Here is an 18,385-nt window from a genome sequence, read left to right as displayed (position 1 = left end):
ATTTGATTTCCTGGTAAAGGCTCCTTTCTACAGGGGAGAAGGTTGTCAGTCACACACAGACTAAAAGTAACATCATTCAGAGGCAATTGGGGAACAACATAGTGAAAGACTGCATAAGTTCTAAGACGTTGTTTGTGATGGTAGAAAGCTCTACAAGCATCCACATAAACTGAAATTGTAATAGAAAATACTTAATAATTTTGGTAATTAAACTAAAAATCAGCACTTGTATCAGCGATGCTATAAATTTTAAGGATTCAAATTGTATGTATTTTAGTCCCCAGAGATGGCTTAATGGTTAAGAGCACTTGCCACTTTTGTAGACCAGTGTTTATTTCTTAGTACCTACATGGCAACTCACAACCATCTATAAGTCCAGTTTCAGGGGATTTGATGGCACTTCTATCATCCCGGGTACCAGCCTTGCACATGGTACGTCAACATACAAGCAGACAAAATACCCATACATTTATATAAACAAGATAATTAAAAATTAAAGATACACATATATTGAAGGCTAATTGATTGGCTTACATTGAGGAGACATTTTCACAGAGACAAGATGGTGAAGTTGCAAATAAAACCCAAATTCTGCTTTCAAATCCACATCTTTCCTGTGTTTATCTGAATGATGTACAATGGGTCAGATAGACTCAGCTTTGAACATGGCAGTAACTCTAAAAGAAACACAGTCTATGAACTAGTCTCCCAACAGGATTTCAGATAAGGCAACTATGGTTTTCTCAAAAACACTGGGGGGGGGGGGAAGCCCATTGTCACCATGGCAATCAAAGGAACAAATGTCTTAATCTACAGAAAGTCTTTGAGATTGAAAGAATCCACAGAGAGAAGGCAGTCATTAGACTTATATATAGAATCTGTCATGTCCAGGTGTAAAACAAGCCATTTCACCACCAACCGCACTACCTGCCTTGAGAATCTGGCACCTTATTAGCCACACACCTGGTACACAAATTTCAAGTTCCCATTTGACTAGAGTTCTAGTTTTCTAACCATGATTTCCTATGAAGGAAAATGCATTACTTCACCTAAACAAATAACTGTGGTCACAACCTACATTAGCCACATTGCTAGGTTGTAAAAACAAAACTCTTAGACTCTTTCTGAAAGGAGGGGAAGGATCCAGCTGTTTAGGAAAAGATAAATAGTCAAAGATGCAAGGTTGCTGGAGCATACCTGTAATTCCTGCACTCAGAATGTAGTGGTGGCAAGAGGATTATGAGTTAGAGGCTGGTTTGAGCCACATACTGAGACCTTGTTCCAAAAAAAAAATTAGAAAGACAGAAGATGTGTCTGACTTTCTCCAGAACAAAATAATTACCACAAGTCTCTGCAAGAGCTACATGTCCCAAAACATGCAACTGATTCTCCATGTGCTTCCTTGCTATAGTCTTTGCCAGATGACCAGACTCTCCTCATTTCAGTCTGCAATAAACTGTTTTCATTAGCTATAGGTCAAGTACCTGTTGACAGCAAGACAGAACAGCACAAAGAATTGAGAGAATGGAAGAGGGTCATGCAAACTGGGATGGTTACAATACAGGGCACTGGATGGTAGTCAACTGTCTGATGGGATGGCAGTGGCTCTTTTGTGTTGCAGATCCATTGACTCAAATGTGATTGGGGTTCTATATTCCCTATATGATCAATACTTAACCATAGAGTTTTCCACTGATTGGTCAAAGCCCTTTTCTATATGAAGACTTTCTTTTCCTTTTGAACCTTGGTACTCCAAACAAGCCCATTTCAACAATGCTAATAGGCTTCACTTTTCCTGTTCCTCTTCCCTCATGTCTTTTATCTGTGGAATTCCCAAGCTTCTTTGAGCCCCATGTCTGCATTCAACTCTTTCTAGATCTTCCTCAACATGACCACAAAATCTTAGCCCTGCTCCATTGACTAGTTCATCTGTGGTCAGATTCATTTCTGTTCACCTCCAAAATTAGGAATGCTACTGTCCTCACTCAATGTTAAGTGAAAAACTATGCTCCTAGGTGAACTATTCTTAACTCTTGGAATTTCTTTTTATGGACCCAAATTAACAGTTCTAGAACAATCTTCAGTTTGGTTCTATTCTGCTTTTTTGAAAGGGAAAGAATGAGCTATCATCATCCTTAGGTGCCTGCCTTTCCATAATTGAAGGCTGTCACTTTTCTGTCATTGGAACTTTGCTGAGATCTTCTCTCTACACTGAATATTCTAGTACAATTGATAACTCCCATGGGGAGAAACAGGTGATTCCTTTTCATGCCATTCTAATGTACTGTTCCATTACAGAGAAGGACCACAGCTGCAGGCTTTGTAAAAGAAGATGGCTCACCTATCACTCCTCTCCTCTCCCATCCTCTCCCCTCCCATTCTCTCCCCTCTTCTTCTCTCCTCTTTCCTCTCTTTCTCTACCCTCGACTATTCACTTCTGTTGGACCTATTAGTCAAATTATATCTACAACCACTTTTTATCCAGATATTTCATGATGTTGTTCAGTAGAAGCATGAGAACAAACAAAGAGTCTGTTGCTCTGCAGGATTTGCCACTTAGACAAGCCTTCATCCACTCCTTGGAACAGTATAATTAAGATCTTTACCCATAAGCCCATGCAGTTCTCAGACCACTGTGTTCTGCTTCTGTAGAGTGGATTGCATGTATGACTTCAAATGCTGAAAATATCAAAAGCCTGGCAAAATCACAGGTATTGAGAACTGGCCTGAAATATTTAAACACCATATAATTCCAACAGACTAAGCTGTCACTAATAATAGTTATATTTTACACATCAATGTAATAATAGTTAATATTGATGCTTTGTATTTATCCGCTGACTTTCTTTAGGAGGCACTGGCAGAGTGAAGTAAATCTAGCATCAATATTAAAAAATAAACCCGTGAATTAACTACCAATGACACACCCCGAAAAAACATAAAAGTGCACTACAAGGGTTTCTGACAGCATGGAAATGAATGGTTTTGCAAAGCATGAACATTTGGCCTATAGAATGACAAGAAAGTCATATGTCACCCGTGACTATTCCAAACTCGTACCCTCAGGATCAGTGTTAATTTAATTTTAACTCTGTAAAAGTAGAGTTGGTGAAGGGCAGTAAAACGCAAGAAAGTTCAGGCAAGGCTATTACTTGGGAGTGAGCGATTGAGTGCAAGAATTCAGCCTTGTGGATGGAGGAGACAGAATCCATCGAAAGTAAGGTTTTCTGGTAAGTAGACAAGCCATAGAAGAGTCTCTCAAGTTTGTGCATCTGTGGGGTGCTTGATATGTTTTGCATGATTTTAATTATTGAAATTATGTTGCATTCAGAATAAAATCTTGCCTCTTTCATTAATCCTCTCACTCATGGAATAATGCAGAGTAAATCATGTATGTATGTCTTCCCGTGTATGTGTGTATAGGTGTGCACGTTTATGTGCACATGGGTGTGTATAAAGCCCTGAGGACAGCTTTGGCTGTGGTTCCTCAGGAGCCATCCACCCTATTTTTACCAGAGATCTCGTGGGAGAAATGTCCCTTGATTATTGGAGACTTTTGCTTATCTAGTAACTTTAGAATTAACTTGGACAGGGGTAGCCACTCCTAAAACCGGCTAGGTATATTGTACTTAAGACTTGCCTCTAGTTGTGTCCTTTGTCACTATGATTTTGTTCCCTGTGGGATGATGGAAATATGACCTGAACACAGTTGTCCGTGCCTTCTGGATGTCTTCCTGGGAAGCCCTTCTGCTCTCTAACTTGCAAATATTAAGATCCAATCTATTTAAATGCTAAAATGGAGGAGACTAAATAAAGCTAAGCTTCCAGCTTTCCTTCTAAAACATGAGTGTTAGGAATAGAGTCAAAAAAAAAAAAAAAGTAAGGTTTTGACAGCAGCTCTCAAAGGGATACCAAACCATATCTCTTACTTGTAAAGGGAAGGTATACAAAATGCAGATGAGTCTAAGTCTTGGCTGCTAAAAAGTTACTTATTGGGGGTTAAAAATTGTTCCATGTCCACATTTATCACTGGACTCTACGGGTTCCCTGGCCCCTGTCAGCCTTTGTGTGAGGGAGAAGAGGAACATGGTTTTGAGTAATAGTGAGTATAGTATGGTAGGTATGAACCATCCAGGATACTACTTTGAAGGACAGCTTGCTTGCTGAAATGGTAGGATTAGCTTATATAGCTTGAGTTGGGAGAGGGAGGGAAGAGGTTAAGGGAGGAAGCAATGGAGCAGGAACAGGGGTGCTCCAAGTAGATAAGTCAGATTAGCAGACTGTTGATGGCAGGATTTCTGAGATGCTACCTCCCTGGAGATCAGGGAAGTGGGTCAGAAGCTCGACTGACTTTATCATGACATGCCTTTGTCTCCATGGAGTTGTGTAAGCCCAAGCCTAACTTGGCTAGGGAGTGCCCCTACTCCTGCCATACTCTAAGAGAGCAATCCCAGAAATGGGTAATTCTCTACTGTTCCTCATCTGACTTGGGAACCCACAGAACCACTCCGGGTCAAGTCTGAGAGTCAACACCACGTAGAGAGGTGGCTGAGATCCTAGTGAGTTATTAAGTATGTATTAGTATATAAAACAAGCAGTGTGAAACTTTTCATTTCTTGTGAAAAATGTAATTTGCAGATGAACTGTCTAATGAACAAAGCTGCAACCAAGAGAAATAAAATTCCAGTGATGAACTGCTAAACATCACAGCAGTCTCAACAGAAACAAAACAGGTTGTAAGCCGGTAAGTATTCCTAGCTCTTTAATAAGACCATTAAGCTCTTAATGAGAGAATAATTCAATCTATTAACAGACTGGCTATTATTCCTTAAATTGGGATGGAAAATATGGGTTTAGTTTCTCGTGTCATTCTCTCTTTCACATCCCACTTCCCTAATAACTGTATTGGCATGCATTTGTCATATATAGAAGGGAATAAAGTATGATTTTTAAAGAGTACTTGATTTCAAGAAATGTACAGTATCTCAGCAGAAAGAAAACCCATCCACTTTAAGTATTTAAGGCCTGTCACTGAATGGCACACTGAGAGATAGAATGTTACAGAAGATCATTGGAAGGGTGATATGGTGGCTGCATAGAAGCATTCAGAAACAAGATATTGTAAGACACCGTTCAGCCTACAAAGAAAGAGAAGCCGAGTTAGTCACTGTTCCCTAGAGAGATGGGATAAGTAAGTTAGATAGATACATCAAAGCACTGCTTAAGAAGAGATGACTCATTTAGAGAAGCAAAGCTCTATAGCCTTCCATATATCAGTTGCCGCCTGGGAAAGAGTTCTGTACCTGAAAACCTAAGACCCATGGGACCCAATGGTTCAAGTCCACATCTAAGTCTGGATGCCAGAGAATGAGGAACAGAAGCACTCAATGGCAATAGGAGATAGATGTCCCAACTCAAGCTGAGGGATCAGATTCATTCTTCCTCCACATTTGTGTTCTCTTTGAGCTTCCAAGACACAAACAGTTCCCACCCACACTGGAAGGACAGATATGCTCACTTTAACAATACAAATGTCAGTCTCAACCAGAATACTTCTACACCAGAAGCTTTCTGGATACATCTTATTTTAGGGAGCTGACACTAACCACCCAATATCTCATTCAAAGTGTGTAAAAGTTAATGGGAAGTCACCTGAAAAAAACAACAGATGTAATGTGTTGATGTAGGTTTCAGGGGGAACATCGCTGCTACCACTCAACATAGGCATATTTCAAAATATATATTATTACTTTGTTCATAGTCATTTATGAACTTAATACTCATAGTAATACTATTGGATACTATATTAGTTATCATGATGGGTAACTCCCTTTAAGCAGTGTTTTATGATCATCTTTATGCTGACTTTTTGCAGAGTTTGGTAGCTTCGTTATACATTTTGTCATAGTCACTGGTCTCTCTGGACCCATATCCATCTCTGTGGAAGAGATATATTCATACATATTATACCTCAAGCCTTAATGATCTCACTCCCTTTCTCACACTCTGAGTATCCTTTGCCCAATGACCAGGAGAATGAGATCAGGTAGCTCGCTGTAGAAGTGAAGATATATCATGAAGAAGAAAATCCTATTGTTCTAGCCAAGAATATTCTTGACTAATCTTGATCCTGTCAATTGCCAGCTATCTGAAAGAATATAATCAAAGATTCATACTCATTTGGTAGCTACCTGCATACATATAAGTGAACCCTGCTGAAACAGAAGGGCTGCCACAGACAACCCACACATTGTAAGTATTAATAAGTGACCACTCTTTTAAGGAGGAACATGAGCTTTGCCTGTTTGTTATTCAGAAACAGCTAGCTGATACACATATCTTCCTCACAGCAAATGATGGGAGACGCCCTACTATTCAACTTCATTTTACAAAGAAGAACAACTAAAGCTTTAGAAAAGTTTACTCAATCATACTAAACCACAGGAAGCCAGCATTTTAGTTCAAACAGTGTTTCTGGGAAGCCAGAACTCTTAAGCACACTGTTACTCTTATACTCTGTCTGTCCATTATGATTTAAATTTTACAGCTGAAATATTTCAGTCAGACAAATATTACACAGCTGAAATGAGACACAAATCTAGTTTTCCTCATCCCACCTCTCAAATGATTGCCACAGCAAGACAACACTAAGAAATAAATACCGCCAGAAAGGACGGTTGAGAGCAAACATGTAAGTTGGACCAGTGTTTAGTGGTCATAAAGAAAGTCTACGATTATCTATACGTGATTGGCATATGTATGTTCCTACCCTGGAAAGTTTAAGGGGCAGGAAGGGGACTTCAAATAAGCTAAAACCCAAATATGGGTTTAGTATTTGTGTTTTCAACCAAGTGACATCACTCAACAGAAAATAGCCCTCTCTTTTGCTCAAAACTATATTCCGACTGAAGAAATTTCCCAAACTACAGGGACTGGGTCAGAAAGGTCTCTTCATGCTGGACATAAACACCAACTTTGTGGAATCTTGAAGTGTTTATATTTTTCTAAACCCTAAAATATGTTGGCAACCTTTCCTTCCGCAAGAACCCCTACTATGAGGGTAATCTTAATCCAGCACAAAAGGAAAATATTTACAGGAACCAAGGCCAGCAAGTTGCTCTCCCCTGTGTTATATGATATACTGACTACCCTGATTATGTGACAGTTTGATGGGCACAGTAGAAAAAAAAAGGCTTAGGAATATAAATATTAATGCTTAGGTAGTGATTTGTGTAAACTGAGCAGCAAAAACAAAAGTAGAGATAGAAGTTTTACACATATTTTCTCCCTTGTCCATAGCATACATTATTCACCCCACATGCTTCCCTTACCATCACTGTGCTTGGCGAGGGGATCTGAAGTCGTATTTCTCATAAACTGAATTTTCATAAAATAATGTATTCCTTCCTTCTTTCTTTCCTTTCTGTCCTCCGTTTTTAAGAATTAGAAACAAAATGAGGCTGGTGAACAAAGTGATATTAAAACATTCAAATCAGGCCACAAAAGGTTCTTTAGTGAGTATTGTGGGGTGTCAAGATGAATTTGGAAAACACTATCCTGAGTGAGGTAAGCCAGACCCAAAAAGAGGAACATGGGATGTACTCACTTATATTTGGTTTCTAGCCATAAATAAAGGACATTGAGCCTATAATTGGTGATCCTAGAGAAGCTAAATAAGAAGGAGAACCCAAAGAAAAACATATAGGCATCCTCCTGAATATTAACCTTCATCAGGTGATGAAAGGGAGACAGAGACAGAGACCCACATTGGAGCACCGGACAGAAATCTCAAGGTCCAAATCAGGAGCAGAAGGAGAGAGAGCACGAGCAAGGAACTCAGGACCAAGAGGGGTCCACCCACACACTGAGACAATGGGGATGTTCTATCGGGAACTCACCAAGGCCAGCTCGCCTGGGTCTGAAAAAGCCTGGGATAAAACCAGACTTGCTGAACATAGCAGACAATGAGGACTACTGAGAACTCAAGAACAATGGCAATGGGTTTTTGATCCTACTGCACGTACTGGCTTTGTGGGAGCCTATGCAGTTTGGATGTTCACCTTACTAGACCTGGATGGAGGTGGGTGGTCCTTGGACTTCCCACAGGGCAGGGAACCCTGATTGCTCTTCAAGCTGATGAGGGAGAGGGACTTGATCGGGGGAGGGGGAGGGAAATGGGAGGCAGTGGCGGGGAAGAGACAGAAATCTTTAATAAATAAATAAATTTAAAAAAAGATGAATTTAGAGAGGTGTTAATGAATTCTTTTTTATTTATTTATTTATTTTTTATTTTATTTATTTATTTTTTTTGTTATGGCTTTTCAAGACAGGGTTTCTCTGAAGCTTTAGAGCCTGCCTGAAACTAGCTTTTGTAAACCAGGCTGGCCTCGAACTCATAGATCTGCCTGCTTCTGCCTCCCAAGTGCTGGGATTAAAGGCGTGTACCACCACTGCCTGGCTGTGTGTTAATGAATTCTTAAAATTTGTTTTTGTACCTGGAGAGCACTATTTCTCCTGCGCTCAGCGTTCCTTAGTAACCTGTAGTCTGTCTGTGGGGTTGAGACCTAGTGAGCTTTTCCCATCCACATAGCCACGTCTGCTGTTGTCTTCTTCAGCCCAAGTTTAGGCAGCCATATTAAAAAGACTTTTTGAATGTAGCTTCTGACTTTTAGATCTTTCTTTATTTTCAGTTTATTTATTTAACATTTTATTTATTCTTTGCAGCTTTCAAATGATGCATCTTGATACCACTAATCTATCCATCTCATTGTCTCTACCCCTCAACCCTGCTTTGCTCTTACAACCTCCCCTCCAAAGTAAAATAATATGAAACTTATGGAAAAAGAAAAGGCTTACTGTGGAAGCAGTTGTGTGATACAGTGAGTCACACAGTTTACCCTTTAGTCCATATGTCCACTTGCAGTATCCATGGCAAAAGTCATTTGTCTAGTTCAAGGCCTCTGTTTTTTACTAAACTGGCCCTCACTGGGACTCATCTTGGCTATCCTATCGTTGCCCTGTGTCATAGAGATCCTGCAGTTTTGGAGCTGCAGGACCAGCCCCTTCATGTGCTCCAGCAGATCATACATGAGTTTGGGGATGGGACAACTCACAGTCCTGGTTTTGTACTTGAGTGGTGGCAGAGGTAGTCAACCTGCCAACTCTTGCCCATCCTCACCACCTCGGCCAGCTCTCCAATATTGCCCCAGCTAGTTCACCCTAGCTGAACTAGCTAGTGCTTGCTTGGGGCAAGGGGTGGAGCTGTTTCTCCTGTTTTCTTGCCCTCAGAGCTGGCTGGGTCCCTCCTATAGCATCAGGGATAGCTTTTCTTTACTGGGCAGAAGAGGTGCAGGTGCCACAATTCAGAGTGCTGCAGCTGGTGATGATCAGGGGGACAGATCTTCTTCTCTCATGACCTCGGAGCCAAGTCTCTCACCTGCCACAGGTGATAAGAGGTGAGGGTTTGGGGTGTGGTAGGCATCTCTTCCTTGCCCACACCACCATATGGTAGATGAGGTGCAGAACCAGATCTCCGATGTTCGTGTTTGTAGGGCCCGCTCTCCCAAGTCCGTGCCAACAGGGTCAGCTCTGCTGTGCTGCCCAGGCAAGGAGCAGGACCTGTTCTCCTGAGGGATACACCTGGTGGGGGATTGAGGCAGCTCTCCCACTTGTTGCAGGTGGCAAAAGGCGAAGGGGGAGAACATCTTTCCCTCACCCAAGGCCCTACCTGGTAGACAAGAAAGACACGCCAGTCCACCCACTCTCATGTCCCCAGGGCCATCTTGCCCTCGCCCTACAAACAGGATCAGCTGTATCATGCTGCAGAGGTGAGCTGTAGAAACTGCTCTGCCAAGTGCTGTAGGTGTGTGTGCATGCGTGCGTGTTTGCGTACGTGCATGCATGTGTGTGTGTTGAAAGGTGGTTGGTGCTGGGGAAATATAGTAGTATACAAGATAGCGGAACATTGATGGCTTTTGAAAACATAGATAGCAGTGAAACAAGTGTGCACAGTGATCCACGTTCTATAGGAAGTAACCATATCACAGTCAAGGATAACTCTAGAGTGAAGAACGTCTTTTAAGGAAAAGACATTGGAGATAAAAATCTGACTGGCAAGGCAAAGCTATTAACGTGGCAATGGGCAGAAACATTTTTCAATGAGAAGAGAAGGCCTAATATGCGTGTATTAGGAGAGATCAAGTAAGTGGGGAATGGATAAGGGAATTGGGCAGGATCCAGATTATGTAGGAACCTGCCACTCATAGCCAGAATAGAAATGGTACCATGGGAGTCTAAGAAAGATGTCAAGCAGGGCTTTAGCATGGTCTAACTCATCCACAGTGTCACTCAATAACAAGACTTAGGCCTCTCTCCAAACTCTCTATTACAGAAGAGTTCCCCATGAAGAGGAATGTTTTTTTTTTGTTTGTTTTCTGTTTGTTTTGTTTGTTTGAGCTAATTTTTGCTTTGTTTTGTTTGTTTGTTTTTGCTTCTTTGTTAATTACAGCTCTTCTAATGACAAGAATTTTCTGTGCTGTGCCTGGGTCTCAACTTGCCTGCCTCTGATTTCCCTCTGATTCTGGACAAAGTATTTATGCAGATATCTCTTCTTTACTGTTCTCCAAAACATCCAGCAATCTCACACAATTACTCCAGGTAAGAAAGCTTCTTTGTACGTTGGAGAGTGATCTTAACTGTGTATATTAGCTCTTGAATCTAGATGCGGTTCCATATTCTTTCTTTCTTCACCAGCCATTTAGACTTTGGCAAAACCTCTAGGAACAGAACCCTTGAGAACCATTCTTAAGCTCAGTGTGTCCAAATATGAATGTTCCAAAGCACAAGTCACAATGTACTGCTTTACCCTACACTCATCTTCTAAATGAATATTTACCAACTCTTCCTTCATCTCTTCCTTCCTTCCCTTCCTTTCCTTCTTACCCTCCCATCCTTTTTGCTTCCATTTCACTGCCTTCTCTTCCTGTCTTTACCTCTTATTCCTCAGTCTATCCTTTCTCCATTCTTCTTTACCATCTCTCCCATGGTTTTTTTTTTCCATCCTTTGTGGCTAAGTGACTAGAAGGATGGAGGCTTCCAGGAATTTGTGTACATGGTAATCTTGACAATGATACTAAAGATGATTGTAGTGATAATAGAATATCACAGTTAATCTTTACTGAATACTTAAATGCACCTGGCATTGAACCAAGTCACTTAATATGTATATTGTCATAAATTCACACTGCTTTAATTGATACTGTTAATATCTATTTTAAATGCAAATGACGTGAAATCTGTAGAGTCATCTGTAAAGGTCTCATAGCAAAGGACCATCCTGAATAGTGCAAATGAAGAGGCCATGTTCTTCACCATACCTTGATGGTTTGCATGTTGAGTATTACACAACCTATGTCCTTTATTGAAGTGAGTCCTCATAAAAACCATGTGAATAGATACAAATCATTGTGAACTTTCACCTGGAATAAGATAGGTGCAGTGAAATAAAAGACTATTACACCTAGTTATGATGTTTGTCTCATTTCTCCTTTTAGAAAGGCACATGGCCACTGTTCTGTTGACCACTGTATCTGTTATAAATTGTGTGTATGTGTGAGGGAGAAAAAGAGAGAGAGAAGTTTCTCTGCCTAGAATTCTGAGTAAATCGTGCTTCCCTAGGTTATAGTTTAGAGTCTTTCTACATCAGTGAAATGCATCTCCATTCATTTCTGCCTTTTTCCAACTTACCCTGCTTATGACTATTTCTATTTATTAAAGGTTAAAAGAAAGCTGTCTGCTTTGCCAACCTGTGTGCTCCAATTCTACACTATCAGCCTCAATGGTCATGGTGCTGATGCTGTAATCATTGAGGAAGGAATATGCCATTCCAGCCACTATGACTTAAGGATAGATATTTTAGATTCTCTGAGGCAAAACCAGTGTATCTAATAGACACGTATGGGCATCCAAACCTTCTTTCTTCTTCAGTTCCATAAAATATTCCCTGTCACCACGCTTGGCAGTGTCTTGGATTGTGACAAGAAAAATCACCATATGCTTATTAGTAGTCTAGATGTGACATGTGCCTTCAGAGTAAGCATATCATCAAGATACGTTTATAAATGAATGTATATCAAAAAAATGTCTAGAACATTTTTTTTGTGTGTGTTTCAAGCTGTTGATCACCGCAGAAACCTGTCCTATTATCACTTACTTTGTAATATCAAGTTAGACATCTATGCCTAGAGGTATTTACTTGACTAGGCAAGGTGTACAGAGGCATACACACACAACCATCATGAACAATGATTTATAGGCAACTGGAGCCTAAGATGAAATACGATTATCCTTTAGAAATTCTCTGTAGCCTAGAGAATCATTCTAAAGAAAACACCAACATGAAAATAACAGCGATTAAGTCACTTCTGGTTGTCTTGTGAATTGTCACCATTTTGTCTGTACATATTTTAAAACATGATATTGTATGTGTCTGACTGAATTACAGACTATACTTTTGCACATAAGAGGATTTTCCCAAATAATGGAGATATTTTCCTATTTGTCCTAAATTCTAAACTAGAATCCATGATTTAATGTATCACATAACTCTTTGGTCTTTCTTTTTTTTTAATACAAACACCAATTTAACCTTTTCTTGTTGTCAGAAGCTGCCATTATCAACTGTGGCAGAGGGGGAAAACTGTATTTGGAGTTATTTGATATTATAAAGATGTTTACTCTTCACTAGTGTTCACAAAGAATTTGAAGCCGATTATAAATTATATGTAACACAAAAGGAAAAGAACAAATAACAAAAGGAATTAGGGAGAGTGCAAAATACAGCCCAACAAAGTCAAAGAAGATAATGGGGAGGGGAACAAGAATTCTGCTTAGTAACCTAAATATAAGAACACAGAGAAATCGAACTGCACATCACCTGAGCACCAAACAAGAAACTCATTACTGCATGTAGAATATTGTAGCAAAGAAGCATGCCAAAATCAGCCTTGAGGTAGACCAGCATGGCAGCCTCAACACCATTTGGACCCTCTATAGGCTTCTCATATTGTTTCTCTAAGCACTGGGTCTTTACCCTTCTTCCCATTGCAAAGGGCAGGATGATTTGACTTATAAGAAAGATTACATTCCTCTACACTTTGGGAATTAGGACCTCCCCATTTACCCTGCTTATGTCACAAAGATGCAGGTGACCAAATGACTACTCCTCCACTCGAGGGATGTATAATGTGGTCCAGACTTTAACCTTCTGGTGTCTCTATTTACATTTGGGTAGTTGAATCTAGCTATGATTTAGATGGGCAATAGCTGTCAAAAGAAAAGAATTTAAATGCTGGCTCATAGATGATGATACTATTTGGAGAAGTTCTAGAAGCTTAGAAGGTAAGGATAAACAAGAAGACCTGGGTAACTGGAGCCTTGTCCCGGAGGACACAGTATCCCTGGCTACATCCTGCCCAGTCCTCTATCTTCTTTCCTCCATGCGGTGAACTGCTTTGCTCTGCTTTGCCAAGCCCTCTCCACCATGCTGAATTAAAGGTTCTGAAACCCGAGCAAAAATAAATCCTTCCTCGTTTGTGTCATCTACCTTAGGTATTTTATTCACAGTGACACAAAGCAAGTAAGACAAATCTATCACCTGGCCAAAGAAAGGGATAATCCAGGGGCAAAAGACATAGTCATCATAAAAGCATTCTGTGTAGCCTTTTGAAAAGCTAACAGCTGGCCCGGATTTCCATGTGAGCTTTCCAGTGGCAATAACAAAGCAGGAAGCTGGACTGTTTACACGACTCTTGATTTCTTCAACAAATTAGGAAATGTGGGGGAGGGAGGCAGTAAACTAATCCAGGGAAGCTCAGATTTCCTTCGCACTGATCCCACAGATCTCTTTCACCTGGAGCCTATCCAAATTCAGAATGCCGAGACTCCAGAAAGTCAGTCCCACACCCAGGAAGAATTCCATTCTCTGGACTGAGCAATGACGTGCAGATTTCTCCTTACCCATCCATCCTATATCCAGTCCCAGTGTGGTCTGTCCATCTGTCTTTCCCATGATTCTAAGCTATCCCCGCTGAAAGTTCCAGCAAAAATAAGCTCAAAAAATTTCTCGATCATTTATTTACCCTCAGAAAGGAATAGAGGTGCACATCATCCCAGGCATGGGCACATTTACGTAAGGGGTCATTTGGAGGAATGCTCACACAAAGAGAAGGTCTGAGTAACTACAAAGACAGCACTCTGGCTGCTACTTTGGGCTGCTACTTAACCTGCCTGGTTAGATCAGCACACATGCAGAGGATGCTCTCCAAGGGCAAAGGTCATGGAAGTGTGGATTAATTTATGTTCTTCCAAGTTAAGAAAATATTAAGTAGCCTCTTGTGAAGACAGCCTACTCCAAGGTAACTTATTGTGCATGGAAGACAGTCTTCACTTTTATTCCTCGGGGATTAGGTAATCCAATGCTAAACCACGTACTTAGATAAAGTGCATTTGAGCCTTTGAGGTCAAGATGGCATTGCAAGCTCCTAGGGTTGCAAATGTATCCAGTCTTATGAAAATTTACCCCTCAATCCATAACTTCTTTTTTCCATCAATTGTGGTGTCTTCTTGTACCATACCGCCTCCTATTCAGACCTTTCATATTGGCTACTTGCCAATTGGGTTCTTTCATTAACTTGGCAAGTTACCTGGTATTTTACCATATCCCTGTTGTCAGTATGCCAAGTAGTAAATGGCGTTTTTCATTTTTTTTTCTCTCTAGGTTAAAACCCAGACAAGAAGGTTATTGCAAAACTATAGTTAGAGCCTATGTATGCTGGGAGAAGTTCTAATGTCTTCTGGGAGAATGTGTACTTGTGTGTACATGTATATATGTGCATACATATGTGCACATGTGTGTGTGTATTCCTGTACACACTTTGGAGTCAGTTCTGTGTTACCATCCAGGCACACCTAGCCCCGCCCCTTGGGGACCTGCCATGCAATCATGGTCATCTATTTGGGACTAACCATTATCTCAACCCACAAAGTCATTACTTTAGACAGAAAGCATCTTGCCAGCTGACAAGGGGTGGGCGGGCCAGCATAATGCCTGAATCTTAATATTCTGTCTCCAACTCAAATTGTTGGTTAAATCCCAGCCATAAGGCCTAGTTACAAAGCTGAAGACTGCATTATGAGAAAATGATACAACATACATAACCAGAAAAAAAGTAGGTCAAGGTCAAATTGGGAAGAAACAAAATATATGACTGCTTTGCTCATAGATAGCAGTATTACAAGCCCAGGACAAGGTGAATCTCAAGGAAAGGACCCTACTTCCTGCCAGGTGAGTCCTTCTTCTGGTGTCACAGCCTTTTCAGATGGCCTCTCTTCACCTCCAGGATGGCCTAGGTTTCCAGTCCATTCTCCCTTTTTCTAAATTTGAAGATCAGTTTTGATGAAGTTGCTAGCTGTCTAACATGGGGAAGAGTAGAGAATAGCTTTTCGGAGACAGCCAATGCCCTTGGAATCATCTGGTCTGCACCTCCATGGTAACCTTCTGGATGTGTTTTGTGACCAAGGGGGATCCAATCAACTTGTTTCTATGTCTAGGGCAAGGAATATCATCACTCTGCTCCCACACAAATTGTTATTTCCAGAGGTGAAAAATTCATCAAGAGCTTCAGAGCCAGAGGACAGGCGAGCTCTCAGAGACTGTAAAGCAGTTACAAGCCCCTCACCTCACCACACACTGATCCTGGTAGAGCAATCCCAAATGGCAAAGGAATAGCAAGGGTCCACTGAGCAGTTGCAGGAGATTTCTACTGAGTGTAGCTGAGGCATAAGTCAATAAAGGAGAGCTGAACTGGACTCCAGGAATTTTTCATCCAGAGACTCAGGAAGGTTCTAAGCTTTGGCCAGGTGTTCTGAGTTGTTATTGTTGTTTTTTTTTTTCTTTCTCCACGAACCTATCATTTTTGCCATCATTGGGGAATGTGCTTTAAAATGAGGACACTGGGAATTTGAGGCTGCAGAGCTCAGCTTGCCAAGACTCTGCAAGAGGAAATTGTGGGGTGGAAGGACAGGATCACTCCCTGAGGCTTAGTACAAGAACACAACTTCCTGCCCACCTGCCTCCCACCCTAGCACCCGCGGATTGCAACCGCTTGGGGATACTTGAGGCAACTTGCTCCATCTTTTCCATCTTGCTTGGATCTCTGAAGCATGAAAGTACCAACATTCAGCCTGCAGGAAGCCAAACCTTATGAGATTTAAGTGCAAGATGCCAAGCACAGCGCCTGGCAGTCTGCATACAACCTGATCTATCCGTCATATCTAAAATATAAGATACTTTAAAAGCCAGATAAGATTACCCTCTCTCCATGAAAATCTAGCCAGATCAAAGTTATGCGTACTCTCCCAGGCTTTATTGATGCTCTGTGGGCTCCTGGATAAGTAGCATCCCATTTTATTTTACATTTGGGCTGCTTCACATGTACGTCTATGTGCACAGATGTGTGTGTCTTGGGGCCTGATACATCCTTTCGTGTTTTGTCTCAGATCTTTCAGTTCATAAGTATTTGTCCGAGACAGGAAATCGCTTCCTCCTGCTCCTCCTCGAGCTCCTCCTCCTCCTCTTCCTCCTCCTCTCTCTCTCTCTCTCTCTCTCTCTCTCTCTCTCTCTCTCTCTCTCCTCTCTCCCTCTCCCCATCTCTGTCCTTCTCTTTCTCACTCTCCCTATATCCCTCTCTCATGTCTTCTCTTCCTCTACACTCCCCTCCCATCTCCACTATTCTCCCCACCCTTCCTAACCATTTTTTTTTGTGGTTTTTTGATTTTTTTTAAGGTACCAAGATCTTAATTATTTAGTGACAGTTTATTTATCACGGTGTAAGAGCTGTTTTTAGGTCCTGGGTACTTACTAGTTACTTTATAGGTGGCATTATATTAATATTCACTACATCTTGTCTTGGTCCATTTTGTGTTGACATAACAGGATATTGCAGAATGGGTAATTTGTAAAGAAATTTATCTTCCATAGTCCTGAATGGTGGAAAGCACCAAATCAAGGGGCTGGCATCTGAGGAGGGAGAGAGGAGAGATGTAGAGGGGGAGAGAGAGACCCATAATCACAACATTAATCTGTTTACTAGAACTCTGTTCATTGCCTTCCAAAGGTTTCACCTCTTAACATTATTCTACAGGCTTTTAAGTTTTCAGCATTTGGGGAAACATTGAGACCATAGGCCAGCTCTAGGAAATAGGTCTTAATAACTGTATCATTTAATGATTGTTGGCTTAGCCTAAAGGACTCTAATGAGGTACACCTCCACTGAGCAGATGTGAGATGCAAAGCTCCAAGGAAAGATTGCTCAGTGTCTCATACTTGCCTAGTGGTGGCTCTGGGACCCACATCTTTTCCGTATCCCTAACTCAGAGCTTTGAAGTCTAATTAATTCCAAATTCTTCAAAAGTGACTCTTCCCCTGTCAGCATCCTTATCATCTGACTGTTATATAAATGCCAGGGTTTGGGTCTCTACATCTCTTCCCATAAAGCCATCTGAATGACAAAACACTGGGTGAGGATTCTGATCATCCTTGGGTTAGCAAGACCTGCAAGTCTTGCTCTGGATTGAGAGACAGCTATTGGCCTAGATCACTAAGGCAGACAAGCAGATTAGGGGCGCAGTATTCTACACAATCCAGAGTCCAGCCTTTCCCCTTTCTAAATGTGCAGTCCTGGCCATGCCCCTTGACTCTCGGTGCTATTCATTTCTTACATGCAAGAAAGGATGAAGTCAAGGCAGACTAACTGCCCTGAGGATGGCAAATACAAATAAAAGTAACACTGCATTTTGAATAAAGTAACGGAATTTTTAAAACTGATGTTTGTCTTCATAAATTGAGAGTCCCTCCTTCTAAACTGTGTGGGAACAAAAGTATTTTGGGTTGCAAAGATTATAAGTTTTCCATAGATATAATGAGATATTATAGGGATGGAATCTAAGTCTAATCTTGAAATGCATTCATGTTTCATTTATAACATGTCTACAACTGGAAGGTGATTGTATACAATACTTTTAGTACACCCAAACTTTGACTGTGGCCTCTAACAAGAGACCAGGTGGGGAATTTTCTATATGTATTACATCAACAATCAGAGAGGTTTAGAGTTTAGAAGATTTGATGATGTTAGAAGGATGATGATGTTTGGATTATGAAAACTCAACTTGAATTATGGTTTAATATTTAAGATTGCTATTCATTTCCCCATACCTGTGTCTCTCTCCTTCCCCGTGTGTGTGTGTGTGTGTGTGTGTGTGAGAGAGAGAGAGAGAGACAGACAGACAGACAGACAGATAGACAGACACACACACAGAGAGAGAG

This window comes from Microtus ochrogaster, chromosome 4, assembly GCF_000317375.1.
Source record: "Microtus ochrogaster isolate Prairie Vole_2 chromosome 4, MicOch1.0, whole genome shotgun sequence".
In the NCBI taxonomy this organism is placed as follows: Eukaryota; Metazoa; Chordata; class Mammalia; order Rodentia; family Cricetidae; genus Microtus; species Microtus ochrogaster.
This window is presented reverse-complemented; position numbering follows the sequence as displayed.